General features: G+C 34.1%; 1 protein-coding gene across 1 annotated transcript in view; it reads left to right on the plus strand.

Moving 5' to 3' along the window:
* LOC18448725 (uncharacterized) overlaps nucleotides 1-10,249 on the plus strand; it is a 29,327-nt gene extending 19,078 nt beyond the window's left edge. The window contains exon 4 of the mRNA XM_088869182.1: nucleotides 10,231-10,249. The gene's annotated coding sequence lies outside the window, so the exon portion shown is untranslated. The remainder of the gene's footprint in view (nucleotides 1-10,230) is intronic.
* Nucleotides 10,250-18,750: the final 8,501 nt, after the last annotated feature.

An 18,750-nucleotide genomic window follows, 5' to 3' on the forward strand; every position in this document is an offset into this window, starting at 1 on the left:
CTCGAGAGGTTCCATGACTCTCGTCTTCTCGAAAGTCAGGCATACTGTCAATAGGACCCTGAATGAAGCCCCGTTGATTTTCTTGATACCAAGCGCAGTAGCTGTGGGTCATGAAGACTTCTCGATGGTTATTGGGAATGATGAATTGCTAAGATTGACCTAGCAATGTGCATGAGTCCCACGCCGAATTCACATGAAGATTTGACCAGGACCCATTCTTGGTGAAGTCGTAGAAAATAGGACAACCTTGGTCCATCCGATGTTGTCTTGCGAAGCGATGAGGATTGTAGTGTTCGATCAACCAACCCTCAATGGAAGTAGACACTCTCGGATGTTCATAAGGGACATAACCTTCCAGTCAGTACTTGGGGTCTTTTTATTAATCCCAAGAGGATATTCATCTGTAAAGAGCCCCTCTTTGGTCCTCAATGGGGAAGGGCCTGAATCGAAAGAAGTTATCCTCCCAGAGCAATTGTCGTGCTTGGACGGACGAGTGGAAGACCGCTCTGCAGCCCATTAAGCGGAGCAAGAAGGGGAAGGTGTCAATATTGGATGTCAAAGAATATTTATAGGTGCTCGGAAAATAGGCACCAAGCCACCCATAAACATAATGGATGGGGAAAGGAGATGCAAATCTCCTAGAACTTTCTCAGGATCCATTGTCGAGGTTAGCCCATTGTAGATGCAACACAGCACGGGCTGGGCTAGACCATACCCATGGCCTTCGGCCATATTGCAAGTAGTGTATAAGCACTCCGACTTGACCACATGGCCTATAAAGTCTGGAAGTGCAATGTGGCACAAGAACAAAGCAATGTAGGACACCAAATAGGTTGGCCGGTCCCAAACATCAGGGCGACGAGGCATCCTTACAGTTAGAGGGGGAGGAGTTTCAGAACCATTGAAGAGGGGATTCTTTGGCTCCCCTTTGGCCTTCTCCATGTCGAAGAAGTGATTGATTTGAAATAGATGTCTGTACTCCTTCTCGCAGTAGTCAGTTTCACGTAATCTTTGAATACAAGTCTGAAGCCTGCTTCTAACCAAGTAGCCTTATAGTCACGGATTTCAAGCCTTAGGATTGGAAAGGTCTTGGGCTCAGCAATATTTGCATGAGCTAAATGAAGCAAAAGATTCTGCCTAGGGAGGGCATGGATGAACAACTGTTTAGAGAGACTAGGTAACTAGTGCATGTACGATGTAGCGCTAACTAGTATACGAACAACTAGTAGAGAGACGAGTGAATTTTCAGTGACAATAGGTCTACATCAACGGTCAATATTGAGCCTATATCTTTTTGTCTTAGTTATAGATGACTGAACTAGGCATCTACAAAATAAGGTACTGTGGTACATGTTGTTTGCAGATGATATAGTTTTGATCAATGGGACTCGAAACATCGTCAAGACAAAGTTAAAACTTTGGAGGGATGCTCTAGAATATAAAGCTTTAAAAATTAGTCGGACTAAGACATAGTATATGGCATGCAAGTTTAATAATAATAGGAGTAGAGACGAAGAAGTGATTAAGAATAATGGCCAGAAAATACAAAAAAGAGCGCTTTTAATATATTAGATCGATAATCTAAGAAAATGGAGAGAGTGGGGAAGATGTTGCACATAAAATTAGATTTGGGTGGGCGAAGTGAAGATGTGCAACCAGAATTTTATGTGATTGTCACGCACCAATGAAGCTGAATGGCAAGTTTATAAGACAATTGTGAGATTAGGTTTGCTCTATGGGGCAGAATGTTGGGCGGTTAAAAAACAATATACCCATAGAATGAGTGTAACAGAGATAAGGATATTGAGATGGATGAGTGGCAAGACAATAAGTGATAAATTCAAAATGAATACATTAAAAAAGAATACATTCAAAAAGGCATTAAGTGTGACACCAATAGACAATAAGATGAGAGAGAATAGACTTAGGTTAGCTGGTCATGTGTGACGCAAACCCAATACAACACCTTTTAGGAGATGTGCGTTAGTTGAAATGGAAGGCTAAAAAAATACAAGGGGTATTTATGGCCTTACTAAAGGTATGATCCTTAATAGAGCAAAATAACAAACCATGATTAATGTAGTTGATTCTAATTAGTTAAAAAAAGACTTTGACGATGATGATGATGTATAGAGGGAGTAGGTATGGTAACTAAGGATCAAGATTACGTAGGTTTGTTTAGAGAGTAGGAATTTGACGATGATGATGTATAGAGGGAGTAGGTATGGTAACTAGGGATCAAGATTACGTAGGTTTGTTTGGAGAGTAGGAATTCTATGGGATGTGGAAACCGGATTCAGGAAGCGCCAAAATTTTAGACGTTAAAAATCATGGACGTGTAAAATCTTGGACTTAGAAAAAAGATTTCACACATCCAGGTACAAGTTATAGCCAACGGCAACGTGCCACATCAGCATCAATGATATTAGATTTTTTTGCTTCCTATTATACTTATTTTTATTTATTTATAAATTCTGTGAATGCTCATCCTTCTCTGCGGAAGGTCTAGAAAGTAAGTTTTACAAGGTCTAGAAGATGAGCGTGCATAGCATGCTGCTATCTAAATTCACCGCTGGAAAAAGAAAAGAAAAAGAGAGTCTTGTTAGATATTTTTAAGTTGAAATTGTGGAATCTACTATATAATTGATTGTCTTAAAGCAAACTTAAAATTGGATTTTTGAGTTCCTAAATTCGGAGATCCGACTTTCTAAAAATTGGACGCACTACATTTGGTATTAGAATATTATCTTTTGGGATTATATATTATGAGACCATTTATTTTTTATACAATCACAATAAGGTCACAATCATTTTTAGTCATTGGACGTGAAATCTAATAGATGAAAGTGTCCATATTTTAAAAAAATTGTTTTGGGATTTGTGCCTAAACAATGATACCTCTTCAACTTATTGATTTCAAATCTAATGGACAATAATGACTGTGACATCTTTATATCAACAATAAATGATCTCATTGTATATTATACATTTCTTTATTCTTTTTAGGTTGATGATTTTTCTCTTTTCTATATGATTTTGGGTGGTTGCTAGTCATGGAGAGGTAAGATCCTAAAGATACTCTTCAAAGAGAGGGAATTTAGGGCATATTATACAATAAATAAATTCATGAGAGGGATGAGAGAAGAGAGTAACATTTTATGTTTTTGAAAATACATATAAAAGAAAATTTTTCATCTAATGAGTGCGAATGATTGTTATCTTCATGTAGAAAGGATAAATGATATCTTTATATACAACCCCATAAAAATTATAGAGATTGGAAGGTTTTATGAGAGAGATAAAATAAATTCACGTAATAAAATTTTTGAATAGAAAATGCATAGCTCTATATGGATGCCCATCCTTTCTACAATGGGGAGAGATGAGAGAAAGAGTTCATATTTTATGATATAAATTTTTTTTTGGAAAAGATATGGATAAAGAAGATGAGAGATTTTAAGAGAGACATCAGAAAATTTATTCCTCAATAAAATAATGGGAATAGTTTATATAGAGCTGAGGATCTAAACAATCAAATTAGAGCCTACCTCAAAAATTTCACTAGAAAAGGTTGTTTTGATGCCCAAATATCTTCAAATTGATCACCTCAACATAAAAATGCATGGATATGAGAAAAAATGGATTTCAAGTTTTGGAAATAGTGTATTTTGTAACGTATTTTTGAATCGTTAATTTTCAAGATTTTCAAGTTTCATAGATCTGTCAATCGACACTATTTTTTAAGCTTTAAATTTTATAAATAAAGATAAAAATATATCTATGATTATCACAAAGATTTCCAGTATTGAAACCACATTTCTCGACATTATTTAAAGGTAGGTTCTAATTTGATTGTTTAGAACTTAGGCTCTATATAAACAGCACCCATAAATAATAGGGTGTAGTTTGTATAGAGCCTAGGCTTTAAACCTTAAAATTAGAGCTTACCTTCAAATAGTATTGAGAAATATAGTTTCAATACTGGAAGTCTTTATGATAATCTTAAAATATATTTTTATATTTATTTATAAAGTTTAAAGGTCCAAAAATAGTGTAGATCAATAGATCTATGAAAACTTGAAAGTATTGAAATTAACGGTCAAAAAATACGTTACAAAATACGTTATTCTAAAACTTGAAATCCATTTTTTCTCGTGTCTATGTATCTTGATGTCCAGATGATCAATTTAAAGATATTTAGGCATCAAAACAACCTCTTTAGGGAAATTTTTGAGGTATACTCAAACTTGATTGTTTAGAGCCTCGGCTCTATATAATCTTTTCCCTAAATAATATACTAATTTTCATATTTTAAAGTTCCACTCATTAATCGCCGAAAGATTATAATGCTCCTGTAAAAGCAAAACCTATATTCACTCCCTTTGGAATCGATTCCTTTTTATTGTTGCAACACTTAGTCGGCCCTTTACTGCATCTCCATATGTGTAGAATTGATAGCAAGCAGTCCAAGCCCTAGTTTTTTAGCACCGGGTTGATCAAGTCAGGCGATCCCACCTGGCTCATGACCACCTCTACGTATATTGTGCGCAATTATCTCGACATAACATACAATAAAGGTTGCAACCTTAAAATATAGGACTACGGATGCACCTCAAAAGTCAGTCGGAAAAAGTTATTTTAAAGTTCAAAAGCCCTCTAATTAAGCATCTGGACATCGAGATTTATAATTATGAAATAAAAAAAGATTTTGAATTCCAGAAGTAGTGCATCTTACAACACATTATCTAGACCGTACATTTTTCAAAATTTTCATATGTTTATAGATCTACTTGATTTTTAACCATTTTTGAAGTTTAAAATTTTATAATTAGATATAAAAATAGATTTTGAGATAATCTTATGAATATTTTACATCAAAATTATATGTTATGACCAAATTTGAAGACGCGCCCTTGTTTAAGGTTTCAACTGTATGAAAACCACACCCATAAAACATTCAATAAACGTTTTAGAAGGACATTGTCCATTTTGGTTGCGTAGTTTACATTCAACATGTTTTGTAATTAAGTGTCAAATTTAAGAAAATGTCAAACTCTAATGTTGTCTTAAAATATATATTAAATCTATCCAAAATAAACGATATAGAACACTGCATTCTTAAACGATATAGAACACTGTAATCTTACTTTTAAATTAAGACGGTTATATTTTGTGAGCCCTATGCAAAAGTGAAAAAGCATTAAGAAATGGCGATTAATGAAAAAAGTAACCATTGCACAATTTGCTACATGCGCTTAGGACACTAAATTTTCGTACCCCAAAATATTACAAATTATGAAAGGAACAAGAGATAAAAAAAATGAAGAAAATAGAGGAAAATTTGGTTCAAGACACAATTTCTCTCTCTCTAGGCTACAATCTCATTTAGTTTTTCCTGAATAGCCTGAATTTAATTTATGATTAGAGACCCATCTTGGGTCGAAGTATAATGTCCATCCCGTTAGAGGCAAGTGGGGCATACATCCAATGGTCGTCCATGCTCAAGAACTGGAATCATGAAAAACATAGAGAATGATCAGGTTACACCAAGATATTATCCCAAATTCACCTAAAGGACTAAAACAATACATTGTAACTCCTGAAGTTCCTAGTTCCTAGTTCCTAGTGCCTATGTTAAGAAGTTCCATGACAAAAAATAGGAAAATGTGTACAATAATGCACAATTATTGTGGACCATTAGATGTGAAATGAGACCGCTGGAGGTTATCATTGACTGGGGACAAAATCCAAAAGAAAATTTATCGACCTATATGATACACTTTAAGTAAGGGTTCAAAAGTAAGTAGTCTTATATATACCATCCCAAAAAAACAAGTTGAAAAGGAATATTAGGAAAATATTTTCTTGCAGCTGCGGCCACGCTTTTAGAAATTGTGGCCCCAGTGTTTTACATTATCCAGTTCTCAACTGATTGATAGCATATCAGAGCATCCTGTGCCTCTGAGGCTAAGGTCACACTCATTAGTGTGCAACCGGGGTTGCACCAAATCCTGCCCCTTAAGTTTTTATATAAAGAAAGCTGAAAAACATTGAGGAATTGCAATTCTAAATAGCAATGCCCATATACATTGATTATCCAAATACTCTCTCTCTCTCTCTCTCTCTCACATATTTATAGGCATGCATTTGTGTAATGTGAGCATGTGTGTCTCATGATTCTCTCTCTCTCTCACATATTTATAGGCATGCATTTGTGTAATGTGAGCATGTGTGTCTCATGATTTTAACCATGTGTTGACACATCAAAGGTACATTTTCTTGTGTTTGTCAAACTATCAGCATAAAATTACCTTGTGCCACCTAAATTTCAACTAGCTGTATTAGCTGAATGGTATATAAATAGCATAATATTTAAAAGGCTAATTTTTGGGATTACTATTTCTAACATTTATATCTATATCCAATACTAACACCTTTATCCATGTCTCTATCTATAGACACAAATAGGATTAAGAAAACCAAGCTAAACTTTCCTCATCATTGAGCAAGGACTATATTAATTTACTCCTTAGGTGAACTTTGGGTATTATTTAGTCAAAAAGATATTGGGCATTATTTTGATTTCAAAAAAAAAAAAAAAAAAAAAGCTATGGGCTTTCAATCAAGGATGTGGTTTGTATAAGGCTGAAGCCCTAAACATTCAAAGTAAGGAGCACCCTTAAATAGTCAAAATATATTATTTTAGTATCATAAATCTTTTTGATGGCCTGAAAATTCATTTTCATCTCTAATTGTAAACTTTAAAGATTAAAAAACAGTGTAGATCAAACAGATCTATGAACCCTTTAAAATTCTTAAAAATTCACCGTCTAGATAGTACATTACAAGATACACTATTTTCAATACTTGAAATCTATTTTCTTTCATCTCTATACTTCTTGAGGTCGAGATGATCGAATTGAGGGTTTTTCAGCATCAAAACAACCTCTTCCAATGAATTTTTGAGTTGCAATGGTTTAGGGCCTCACCCTTATATAAACTTCTTCCTTTAATCAATGAAACTATGGTATTCTTATTTACCTTCACTTGAAGTTGGAGGAACTTGACATAGTGAATGGCTTCTTCTAGCATTGTACTGATATCCACCTATTGAAATAAAATTAAAGATGGAGAAAATTACAATGAAAGAATAAAACATACACATATAGAATATACAGTATATAAGAAACATTTGGAAATGGTGAGAGTGGCTCATACTTTGGTTCCATTTGGGATCAAACTTTGAAGTATCCTCAGCCTCGCATTAATCCTCTCTCTTCGTCTCTGCAAATCGTTGATGTGCCGCGGTTAATGAATGGTTTAAAGATAATGGGAAAATGACGTCGAAATCTAAATTCGGCCATGCACATACTATGAGCAACAGAGAGAGAGAGATAGAGAGAGAGATTTTCTAACCCTGGCATAAAAGCATTGAGGGTCAATTGCAGAACTGCCTTTTCCATTGTTAATGCACTCCCTTCCCTCAAGCTTGAACTTTTGGGTTTTCTTCAATTCAGGCTTTGTATTTCTCTCATAAGTCTACACAAAACCAACATGAAGTAGATCAAATCTTCATTAGATAAGAACTACAATATAGAATAATAATAATAATAATACTCTAAAATCCTTGTTTTCTGTTATTTTTCCTTTTTTTTTGGTGTACATTATTATCAACTATTGTATAAAATGTAAAGTGATACAACCTTAATTCTTAAACTAGCTTCACAGTAAAAGTAATTGTGATACTATGGGAAACAATAAATTCTTATTTGGTGTTCCTTAATACAACTAACATGTCCTCCACCCCTTACCTCCCTCTTCAAGATTGCACCAAGGTGACCATCCAACCCTTGGAAATTTTGAATAATCTCATTGTTGCCCATGTAATTATGTCCATCAAGGCTAGAATCCTCCGTGGCCATATCCTCCATTGGTAACATGTGGAAGGCTCCAAGAGAGTGTTCATGTTTAGAAGACACCGTGATTTCAAGGTTTGGACCATCTTCTTCACCATTGCATAAAAAGTCATTATTCAAAAGGGAATACTCATTTGAAGCCAATATTGCCCTAAAATCATAAACATCAAAAGCTTGAAGTTCTTCATTAGGCTCCATTTCCATAGGAAATAGAGTGCATGAATCAAATGAGCCTGACCAACTAAGGAGCTTTTAGGGGTGTATTTATACATTCCATCCTCGTTTTAAAAAGAAGAAAAACACATATGATTTGACTTCTTAGAGTCTTATTTAATATACCTATTTGACGTACATTAATATTATTAATAAATAAGCTCCTTTGGTCACACACCTCTCAATATTCTAAACAACTCATGGGGAGGCATTGTTTATTTTGTGTGTATAATATGTTCCCACAGAAGCTACTTTACTCTTACACTTCTCAATATTCTAAACAACTCATGGGGAGGCATTATATATTTTGTGTGTATAATTTGTTCCCACAGGATTACAATGTGCACCTACTCCCTTAAACAAAACAGAATTGATTAGGAGGGTCTCTTTTGATATGAAATTTTGGCATACTAAAGTTAAATTCAGATTCAGAGTTTCTCCATACTTGGATCTGATTTTCCAAAAATTAGGTTGTTTCTAGTGTTAGGTCCTTATTTCTTTGAGGCATTTCTTCGATTTTTTTTTTTTTTCTTTTGTGGGGAGCTGGGGGAGTTAGCAGCTAGGTTGAGGACGTTAGATCCCAAAATATAAAATAGTACAAATTCTCCTTAATGAGGTCTTACTTAGGGGTGGAAATGTACCCTACCAAACCCGGGACCCGACTTTGGGTCCGAGTATGGGTCCAAATTTTGTACCCGAATACTACCCAAATATGGGTACTTGTCGAGCAGGACCGGACCCGAATAATATGGGTATATGTAGGTATTCATAAACGTTGCCAATATATTTATTTTTTAGGAATTTCTAGATATTATATAAAATGTGAGTAGTTGTAATATGTGGGTATTCATAAATGTTGTGCAATACTGTAAAATATAGGTATATGATGGTAAAAATAAAAAGAAAAAAAAGAAAAAAACGAAAAGAAAAGAAAGAAGCAAGTCAAAGGGTGGCAATGGACCCAACCAGACCGGGGACCCAACGGGTAGACCCAACCTCGGCTCCGGCTACGGGTCCAAATTTTGGACCCAAAAGGTCGGGACCAGTCAAATAGGACCCAGACCGGACCCAACCTATTGCCACCCCTGGTCTTACTTCAGGGAGCACGAACGAAGCATGTGCTCCCTCGGGAACATAGAATCTTACATATATAAGTGCGTTTAATACCTCTATTATAATCAACTCAGGGGGAGACCTTATATATGGAGAATGGCAGCTGAAACTCATATATTCAAATGTGCAAGTAACCAAGGTTTCAACGCGTGTATGTTGGGAAAAAAGACAAAAAGAATAAAAAAAAAGAATGCTGAGTTGGAGTGTTCAAATGAATATGTGGTACAGCTTAATTTCCATTTTTAAAACAATAATCAAGGTCTAAATGGTTAATAAAAAACATGGTTATGCTTGCTAGGCCCATCACATAGTTAAGCGTGGAATAAGTCTTATGTTTAAGAATAATGGTTTGATAGGGCTGCACATCTATCAAAACAAATAAAACCTCACCTCATAACTCATTGAAAATTGTAATTCAAGTATTGAAAAGCCTTTGTAGCAATCATCTCCGTCTTGAACATTATGGTTGTGAACAACATTAGGATTTCAAACACTAAAAGTAGTGTATTTTATAACAAATTATCTAGACCATCTATTTCACTCTAAAAATAAGTATTCATAGATTTGTAAGATCCGTGTTTCAAATTTTTATTGTCGGTGTTGGAAATTAATTTTAAAGTCATAATGGAAATTTCTATTGCCAAAAGTGCTTTATGGATGAAGATTTGAGCTAAGGCTTCATTTTGTTTTCATAATGCCTAGGCCTTATAGAAACTTCATTCTATGTATAATATCTTTATCATTATTTGAGGAGAGGTCATGGGAATAATTCGTTGTTAATCTTATCTACAGTTAATGAAATGTTTTGTAGTCTCCAAATTGCTCGATTATGATGAGAAAAATACGTAGATTTTATCCATTTCAAATATTATTATTATTATTATTATTATTTTAAAAATATTTCTCTTAAGACCCACATTTTTTAAGTATCAAGTTTGTTCTTCTATTTATTTAGTTTTTTAATATTAATAATTTTATTGTGTGGCAGTCATGCAAAGAAATGGGGTGGTCGGTGAGATCGTGACGATATGTAGGGAAAATGGACGGCTGTCGGTGGGCGATGAGCCTTACAACTCAGTGGACTGTTCACATGTGAGTTTCTAACTCTCGTGTTGCTCCTTTTTCACATAAGAAATGGCAGATGCCATCAATTTTGTAGCTTGGAGCATACAAAACCCTACTTGAGAGAGCCTTTACCAGTGCTATTCTAACACGTGGCCTTTTGCTTCTGTCGACATGTTGACAAGTGTTGAGATGCTTGTGAGTTTTTTAATGATATAGAGTCCTAGGCTTCATATGTACATATGAGTTCCCTCTCTATGATCTATTTTTTGGATGAATTTTGGACTTAATTTTTTAGGTATATATTAATTTTTAATAAAGAGATCATTAGATCATTAGTAGGAATTGGGTTTGGGTTTAAGTGGTTAATAGTTGACATCAAGCAATGTTATATCTCAAGTTCAATTTCTACTCCTGAACTACCAGAAAAATAAAAATAAAAATAAAAAGGAAGATCATTAACATGTAAAGAGGACCATTATCATCATTGTCGTCAAAGTCTTATCTCAATTAATTGGAGTTGGCTACACAAATCTTAATATGTTATTCTACTCTATTAAAGGTCATACCCTCAGTGAGGCCATAAATCCCCATATCTTTCATCAACTAATTGGGGCTGGCTATATATGTCATTCTGTTTTATTCAGGACCATACTCTCAGTAAGGCCATAAGTCTCCTTATCTTTTCTCACTACTTCTAAGAGAGTAATCAGGCAGTGTACTTTGGCTTTACATATTGGGTGTGGTTTGCATAAGGTTATAACTCTAAAAAATCCAATTAAGGCGCAGTTCTAAATTTTAGCATAAACATAGTTTTGATATAAATTTTTTTTAGAATGACTTGATAATCTATTTTCATCTTTAACTAGCAAATTTTAAACTTTAAAAATGGTTCAAATCAAGTAGATCTATAAACACATGAAAATCTTGAAAATGGACAGTCCAGATAATGTGTTGCAAGATACAATATTTTGCGGACTTGAAATGTTTCTTTTCATTTCCTATTTATACATCTCAATATCGAGATGATCAATTGGAGGGTTTTCCAACATCCAAACAACCTTTTATGATGGATTTTTGATTTGCACCTTTAATTCTAAATTTCAAGGTTATAACCTTATATAAACTTTTTCCTTACATATTTCATGCTTATTTTTTTGTTTTGCCTTTTTTTTTTTTGTTGTTGTTTAAACACCACCACTACCACCACCACTATCACTACTATGACTACTGCTCCAACCATGTCAACAATCAAGCCGGTAATATTTACTCCCCATGTCAACTACAAAACAAATAATAAATCCAACCTATCACATACAACTTCTAAACATGCATTGTCCACTAGATTGCACACACCCATGATCTTTATTCATAGTACATTATTATTTTCAAAAAATAATTGAGTGGAATCCACACAATAACATGCAAAGAGTAGTATCATAAATTATGAATCACAAATTAGAATCCATTATCCAATGCTAACATTAGAAGTATGGATCATACCTCTAGCAGCCTTCCAAAAGAAACCTCAGAACCTGCCAAAAGAAGTGAAAATTCAAATAGATGCCTGCTTTATTCAAATCCAACAAATCATACATTAATTAATAAATATAGATTTGCTCCCCGAGTATTAATCAGGTACGATACCTCAGGTAGGTAGCAGCACCTGAGCCTCAACTATCGGTCTAGATTTTTGTTCTCACTAACCCATTAAAAAGCTACTAACTATTTTTAAAACATGTAGGGGTCTGTATTCTCCACTATAAAAAGTGTTTCTTGTTTCTTTAGAAAAGATTAATCGAAGCTTGTGGAAACTAGATTAAGTTCTTCTTGTTCTAGAAATGATTCTTCTTCTAGTGTAGCTCCTTTCTAACGGATCTATAGAGACAATAAAAGAGAGAGCAGATTCAACCTACTCCTTTCAATATTAAAAAATAAATATAGTAATGAAGTTGTTTAACAGTAAAACCAATTTCATCTATTACACATGCATTCCCAATGGAGGACAAGAAGGTACCAAATTATTTGAGATGGAATATAGGTAACAAAATTTAGACAGCCCAAATGTGCAATGCAATGAGTTTATGGGGAGAGAAGTCAATCCCTAACGTTCTCAGACTGAAATGCAAGCATTGGTAAAAGCTTTTGGATATTGGAACATAATGCATCTATTGGCCGAGTTCTAGAGCCAAGTCCAAAATGTGTATCTAGACACAGCCGAGTCTACTTGGACTCGGCTGATTTACTCGGCGTCGTCCTATAGGCGAAGCGAGTCTCTATGTACGACGATTTTTTTAATTATATATAAAATAATGTATCATTTACAATTCAAACACAACCAAAAGGTAATGCCGGGTAGCATGGGTTTGAATCCCATCAAGGCCCTCCCTTTTTTTGTTAAAAGGGTTAGATGAGGGTTCGAACAAAAAGACCCCTCGCAAATCGCAAAGAGGCATTTTACGAATGGAGATGCAAACCAACACACCGTTTGACATTAACTGTAAGCAAAGTGAAGACTATATCATATCTATTAAATTTTTTTACTTTATTTCTTATTTTTTTAATCTAGCGCTGGACTTAGGCGAATCCAAGTAACTCGCTTGGCCAAGGGCCGAGTACCTTGGCCTTGTCAATTTTCAAAACACCGAGTCAAAATAGTAAATTAGGGCCTCAGTTTCTGGTCATATCTCATCCAAAGTCTCTTAGGTATTATGATCATGATCACGTTGATTCTTTTAATACTCTTAAATCAACAAGCTATTATGTTTTCCTAATTCTATTGAAAAATATACTACTCTTATGAGTGTATATGGTTTTTTCCCTAGCTAAACATTCCCTCTTACGAGTATTACATACAGGTGATGATTTGGAGAGTTTTCCATTTATTGGGTCCTCAAAATTTTTACTGATATGAGGGTTAAAAATCTACCCAGCAAATAAAAGAAAAGGTGACAATAAAGAATCAAGGGGAAATGTTCTCGTACCCCTTATTTTTTGTTTTTATATCTCAATAGACATAAATATTCAAAATATATCTCACAACTCCCTAACTAACTTTACGTTTTTTTTAACTATTTTTTTAGCCCTAACAAATATAAAAAGGACATGCTCATTCTAAATCATTCCTCTCTTTATGTGATATATTCCCCCCAATTTTTCTCTCTCAAACATTCACCCTAGTTGCCTCTCTAATGGGGGAGAGAGAGAGATTGAGAGACACGGGAAGAGAGAGAGAGTGTGAAAATAGGTAGAGAGAGAGATTTAGGGAAAAATCACATGAAGAGAGAAAAGATAGTGTTTAGAAATGATATGTCTTTTTATATTTGTTTGGGGTAAGAAAATATATTTAAAAGGGATAAAGTTAGCTTAAAGGGTTAAAATATATTAAATATAGAATTTTTATAACCCGATATATGTTTTAAAACTTTGAATCTATTAAGATATAAAACTTAAAAATGTGGGGTATGAAGATATTTTCCCAAAAATCAATTACAAGTAGAACCAATGTCAAAACGTTCTGCCACCCAAAACGCCTAGGCACGGCCTAGGCAGGTGCCATGCGCCTAGGCGCCCGCCTAGACGGACAAGAGGCCACCTAGGCACTAGCCACGTCTAGGTAGCACCTCGAAGCAGGGAGGCTAGGAGTGGAAAAAGGTCCTGGCCAAGGGCAATCTGTTTTTTTTTGTAAGCGGATGACCAATTTTACTGCTTCACAACATAAGTAAATTTTCTTCTAACTTAAATTAACATAAATAATTATTGTTCGTGATTTATATGCTTTGTTTTCTTACATCTTTGTATCTAAAAAGTTTATGGTTTTCATATGATAGTCAACGCTTTTTAATCACGTGCAAAGCACATGTTTTTTACTAGTAGAGATAATTTAGTAAAATTAGGGGGCAAGGATATTGTTGGATGTGGTGATATCCAAAATCACTCACATAAAAAAATCCGATATTGTGTGGGATTGAGATTGATATTGATAAGTTTTCTAAAGAAAATAAAAATCCAAAAAGATTAGAACTCTGGGATATATCTCTTGGTTCTTGAGATATATGTAATTCCTATAGGAAGTTTTTTATTTAGTGTGGACTCCTAACCTTATATATATTTATAAGATGAAAGAGAAAATATTATATGCGCCATATTTGGGTCACCGTATGGGAAAAATAGTTTCCTCTCTCATGTGCATGAGAGGCAATGCCTCCCTTTTAGAGAGAAGACGGCTTTCTACAGAGAGAAACACCATGCATGCGCCTTTTATAGATTGAGAGACTGGTTTCTTGTAGAGAAGCGATTCCCATAAAGATTTTGGGTGGTTTCCCCTTTTAGTGAGAGAAAATCTTAGTTTCTCTCAAGAGTCTCTTCCTGGATAACAATTTAGCTGTAGAATAGAGATGAATCTCTTCCTGGATAGTAGTTTAGTTGTGGAATAGAGATAAGAGAGCGGTGGGTCCAGTCAATCAAAAGAGCAGGTCTAAAAAAGGTTACTCGACTGGGTTTTGTCAAGGGTTAGAGAGATAGCTCTATATCCCAAAATCTACATGTAACTTTTATCGATATAGTGGATTTCAGTTTGTCATGCTCGTGGATGTAGCTCTCTTAGGATGAACCACGTAAATATTTGTGTTCTTGTAGCGTGTGTTTCATGTTTTATTGCTTGTATTATGGCTCGTGCATTCAATATTTTATTTCTAGCTGGAAAAGTACACGATCTTGAGATCCAACTTTTGGGATTCCTGTTTTCAAATTTAAGAGGGTTATTAAATCTTAACATATATTGCCTTGTGACTTAGAATATTGCACTAATGTGTCAACTTTCTAACATCGATCTTGGACATGGATTTTGGATCCAGAACTTCATAGATCTGTCATCTCAACCACTGCAATGATGAATTTTGAAAAAACTAAATTTGAGCTTTAAAAATAGTATATCTTGTACTTATTTCTCTGCGTGGTGTGGTTGGTATAAGTTTTCAACATCAAACAATCAAAGTAAGGTGCAGCTCCAATCTTGTTAAAAGATGCCATTTGAATGCTAAAGACATTTGGGATGACTTGACAATCTATTTTCACCCATAATTATAAAATTTAAAGCTCAAAAAATGGTGCAGATTGAGCATATTGATAAACACTGATTTTTTTGAAAGTAGACGATCAGGTTAATGAATTATAAGATGCGACTTGGAAGCCTTTTTTCTAGCGTCCATTTATACCCAAGTCAAGATGGTCGATTGTTGGATTTTTGGATGTCAATACAATATTCTTCAATTTTTAGTATGCAACTTACTCTTACGGCATAAGATTGACACTTCATACAAGTTTTATCTTTTATATTGACCATTTGTACCGGTTCTTAATTATAGTGTATACAATAAAACTATTTATCTTTGATACAAGGAGGTCACAATTATGAAATCTAATAGCTTGAGTGTATTACAAAGTTCGAAAAAATTTCTTTTGAACTTTAAGCTTAGTCAATAAAATTAATGCAGCCACCCTATTTCATATCCAATGGTCAAGATTAACTCTTACTGCCTTGTACTAAAGGTAAATGGTCTCATTATATATATATATTTAATATATGATCAAATCTACATTATTTTTGGAGCATTTTTGTATTGATTCGTAATGTATTCGGAGTCCTTAAATCCTAAAAAACTAAGCAAATGTATGAATCAAAGACTCAAAACTTTTTGTTAAATGTTGTCAATGTGATCCTTTTTGAATTGTAATGTTCTTGAGGTAATGATTCCATTAAATTCCACATTTAACTTTACAAATGTACAAATCGTCTGTACACGCGCACACACATGCAGAGAGAAAACATGAGAGAGCCTTGGCTAAAGTGGTGGTCATGGCGAAGAGATGCCCTTGGTTGAGGTTGCCAAAGTAGAGAGAGAGGTAGAGTGAGAGAGATCCATGGTCTGAGTGGTCAAGGTGGTGGAGTCACAATAAGGTATCAAGGATTCCACTCTGTCTATTAACAAGAGAGAGAATGTGACATCAAAGGTTTCATTTCTACTGTTAGCACGTCCAGGATTCTATTCTTGAGAGCGAGAATGTGAAATCAAAGGTTCCATTTCTGCCCATTAATATGTGGAGAAAGAGAATTCGAGAGAGAGAGAGAGAAAGAGAGGCAATTTGGCCTCTAAATGTTTTGGTGAGCTTGTGCTTGGATTTACATGAAGTTCACATGTGATGTTTGGACACTAAAGCAAGGCATAGAAACGAGAAATGAAATGACCAGAGGAGAGATGTGAAAGAAGATTGCAATAAAATGACTCATGAACAGAAGTTCATGAAAATACTGCTACAAAAGCTACTTAGCTTTTTTCGAACGTGGAGGGCACCATGCATGTCTAGAGAGAGAAAAAGGAAGAGGAGCTGGAGGAGAGATGAAATAAAGCTAAAAGGAACGAGGAAAGGAATATTACAAAAGGAAATTTAAAGAAAAAAAATATTTTTTTTATAAAATTTCAAAATTTTATCAAAATTTAAGACTACCCTCCGCACTTCATATTTTACACTCAAGTCCTATTTTTTTTGAGACTGTAATATATATCTTAATCTTATTCATTTTGCTGTGTATTGGACTAAGTTCAAAATTGGGGTGTTCAAGCTTCTCACCAGTCATCATTGTGTAATTATAAAAAATACTAAAAAATAATTTTGTCAAAAATTATATAAATATCGCTACAAGATTCATAGGTATTTAGGTAATTTTATTTACTTCAAATTTAATTTTTTATATTTTTACATGTACACGATGGTGAGAAGTACTGATACCTCAAATTTGAGCTGATAGGATTAACGGGAATTAAATATAAATTTTAAAATATTAAAATATTTTTAAATTCACAAAACGACATGAGATTTTTCTACATATTTTCCAAATAAAAATATCCAAAAGCTTTGATTTACTACATTTTAAGTCATAAAACTAAGGAGAGAGTACAAAGAACATGAAGTAGAAGAAAATGAGCAAAAGACAAAGAAACCCTTGGACACTTACACATGAATGCATTCAACGTTGGAGAAATAATACACATTGGGAATATAGGAAAACGTAAAGACAAGGAAACCATCATCTCTCCCTAAATTAAAATTAGAAACAAAAATAAAAATAGAAAGATAGAAAAAAAAACAAAGAATCCTAATTCTTTCAAGAGTACTTGTGCTTGGTGTATAAAGATTGACCAAATGCAGCAAGACAAAGTGGGTAGGAAAGTCTATGGGTCTAGTACTATGTATGGGCATTATCTCAAATCCAAAAGTGACTTCCACTATGTGTAGGGGGCCAAAGAACCACATGTTTGTGTTGTTGCTAAAGGCAACTTTGTTTCCAAATCAATAGACAAGGAGGCAACATTAAGACAAAAAGTAACCCTTTGTGACACCACAATGCTCTCTCTTTGCCCCACCATCCATTGTGGCTCCAGTGTCCAGCAAACAAGAGTTAATAAATACATATAATAGAAATTAAGAAAAACAAAAAACAAAAAAAAAGACAAAAACAAACAGAAAGAATTGGATTATTGGTGATTTAGAAAGTTTTGGGTCTTGGCAGGGGGATGAATTTTCGCTCCCTATGTTTTGTAATGAAGTTTCTATGAGGTCTAGGTTTTATGAAAACAAAATAATGCCTCACCTCAAATCCTCGTCCGGAAAGCATTTTCGGTAATGGAAATCACCATGATGGATCTAAAATCAATTTCGAGCACCCACACTAAGATTTGAAACTAAAACAATAGTACTGATCTTACGGATCTATGAACACTTATTCTTAGAGTGAAATGGACAATCTAGATAATTTGTTATATTATACATTGTTTTTAGACTTTAATATCTTAATTTTTTTTCACAACTATAATGTCCATGCTGAGATGTTCAATGTAAAGGTTTTCAATGCTTGAACTGTAAATTTTGATGAGTTATGTGGCCCCTATCAAACCATTTTCTTTTTATAAAAGGTGAATTGGGATCTACTCCAACTACAACTGCCACTTTTTGAGCTACGAGCTTGAAGCAATTGTGTGAAATTATTTTTTAATAATAAAAGAGTGTAAGAAGGGATGTATCTAACGTGCACAATATCGAACCTTAGATGTTAAAAATGATGTGAAATTTCACACAGAGAGGGTATTCATAACCAAATTGTACATTTGGTCGCTCAGGAAAAACAGCTAGATTTCGGGGCTTTTATGGTCTAAAATTTTCCAAATCATCTTTAGTAAAAATATCACACGAATTTCGATCAATTTCCATAAAATATAAAATAACAAAGAGCTCTGAAAACCAAGATTGTCATTTGATGGACTATCCAGAGAAATCACGGAGGGAAATTGATTTGAAGCATTGTCTGAATTCCTAACTGGATAATTTTTCTTGATTAAACCAATAAAGAGGATTGTAAAGTTAAGTGATCAAATGTACAATTTGGTTA

This window comes from Amborella trichopoda, chromosome 6, assembly GCF_054954075.1.
Source record: "Amborella trichopoda isolate Santa Cruz 75 chromosome 6, AtrichopodaSantaCruz75HAP2 v2.0, whole genome shotgun sequence".
Taxonomy (NCBI): domain Eukaryota; kingdom Viridiplantae; phylum Streptophyta; class Magnoliopsida; order Amborellales; family Amborellaceae; genus Amborella; species Amborella trichopoda.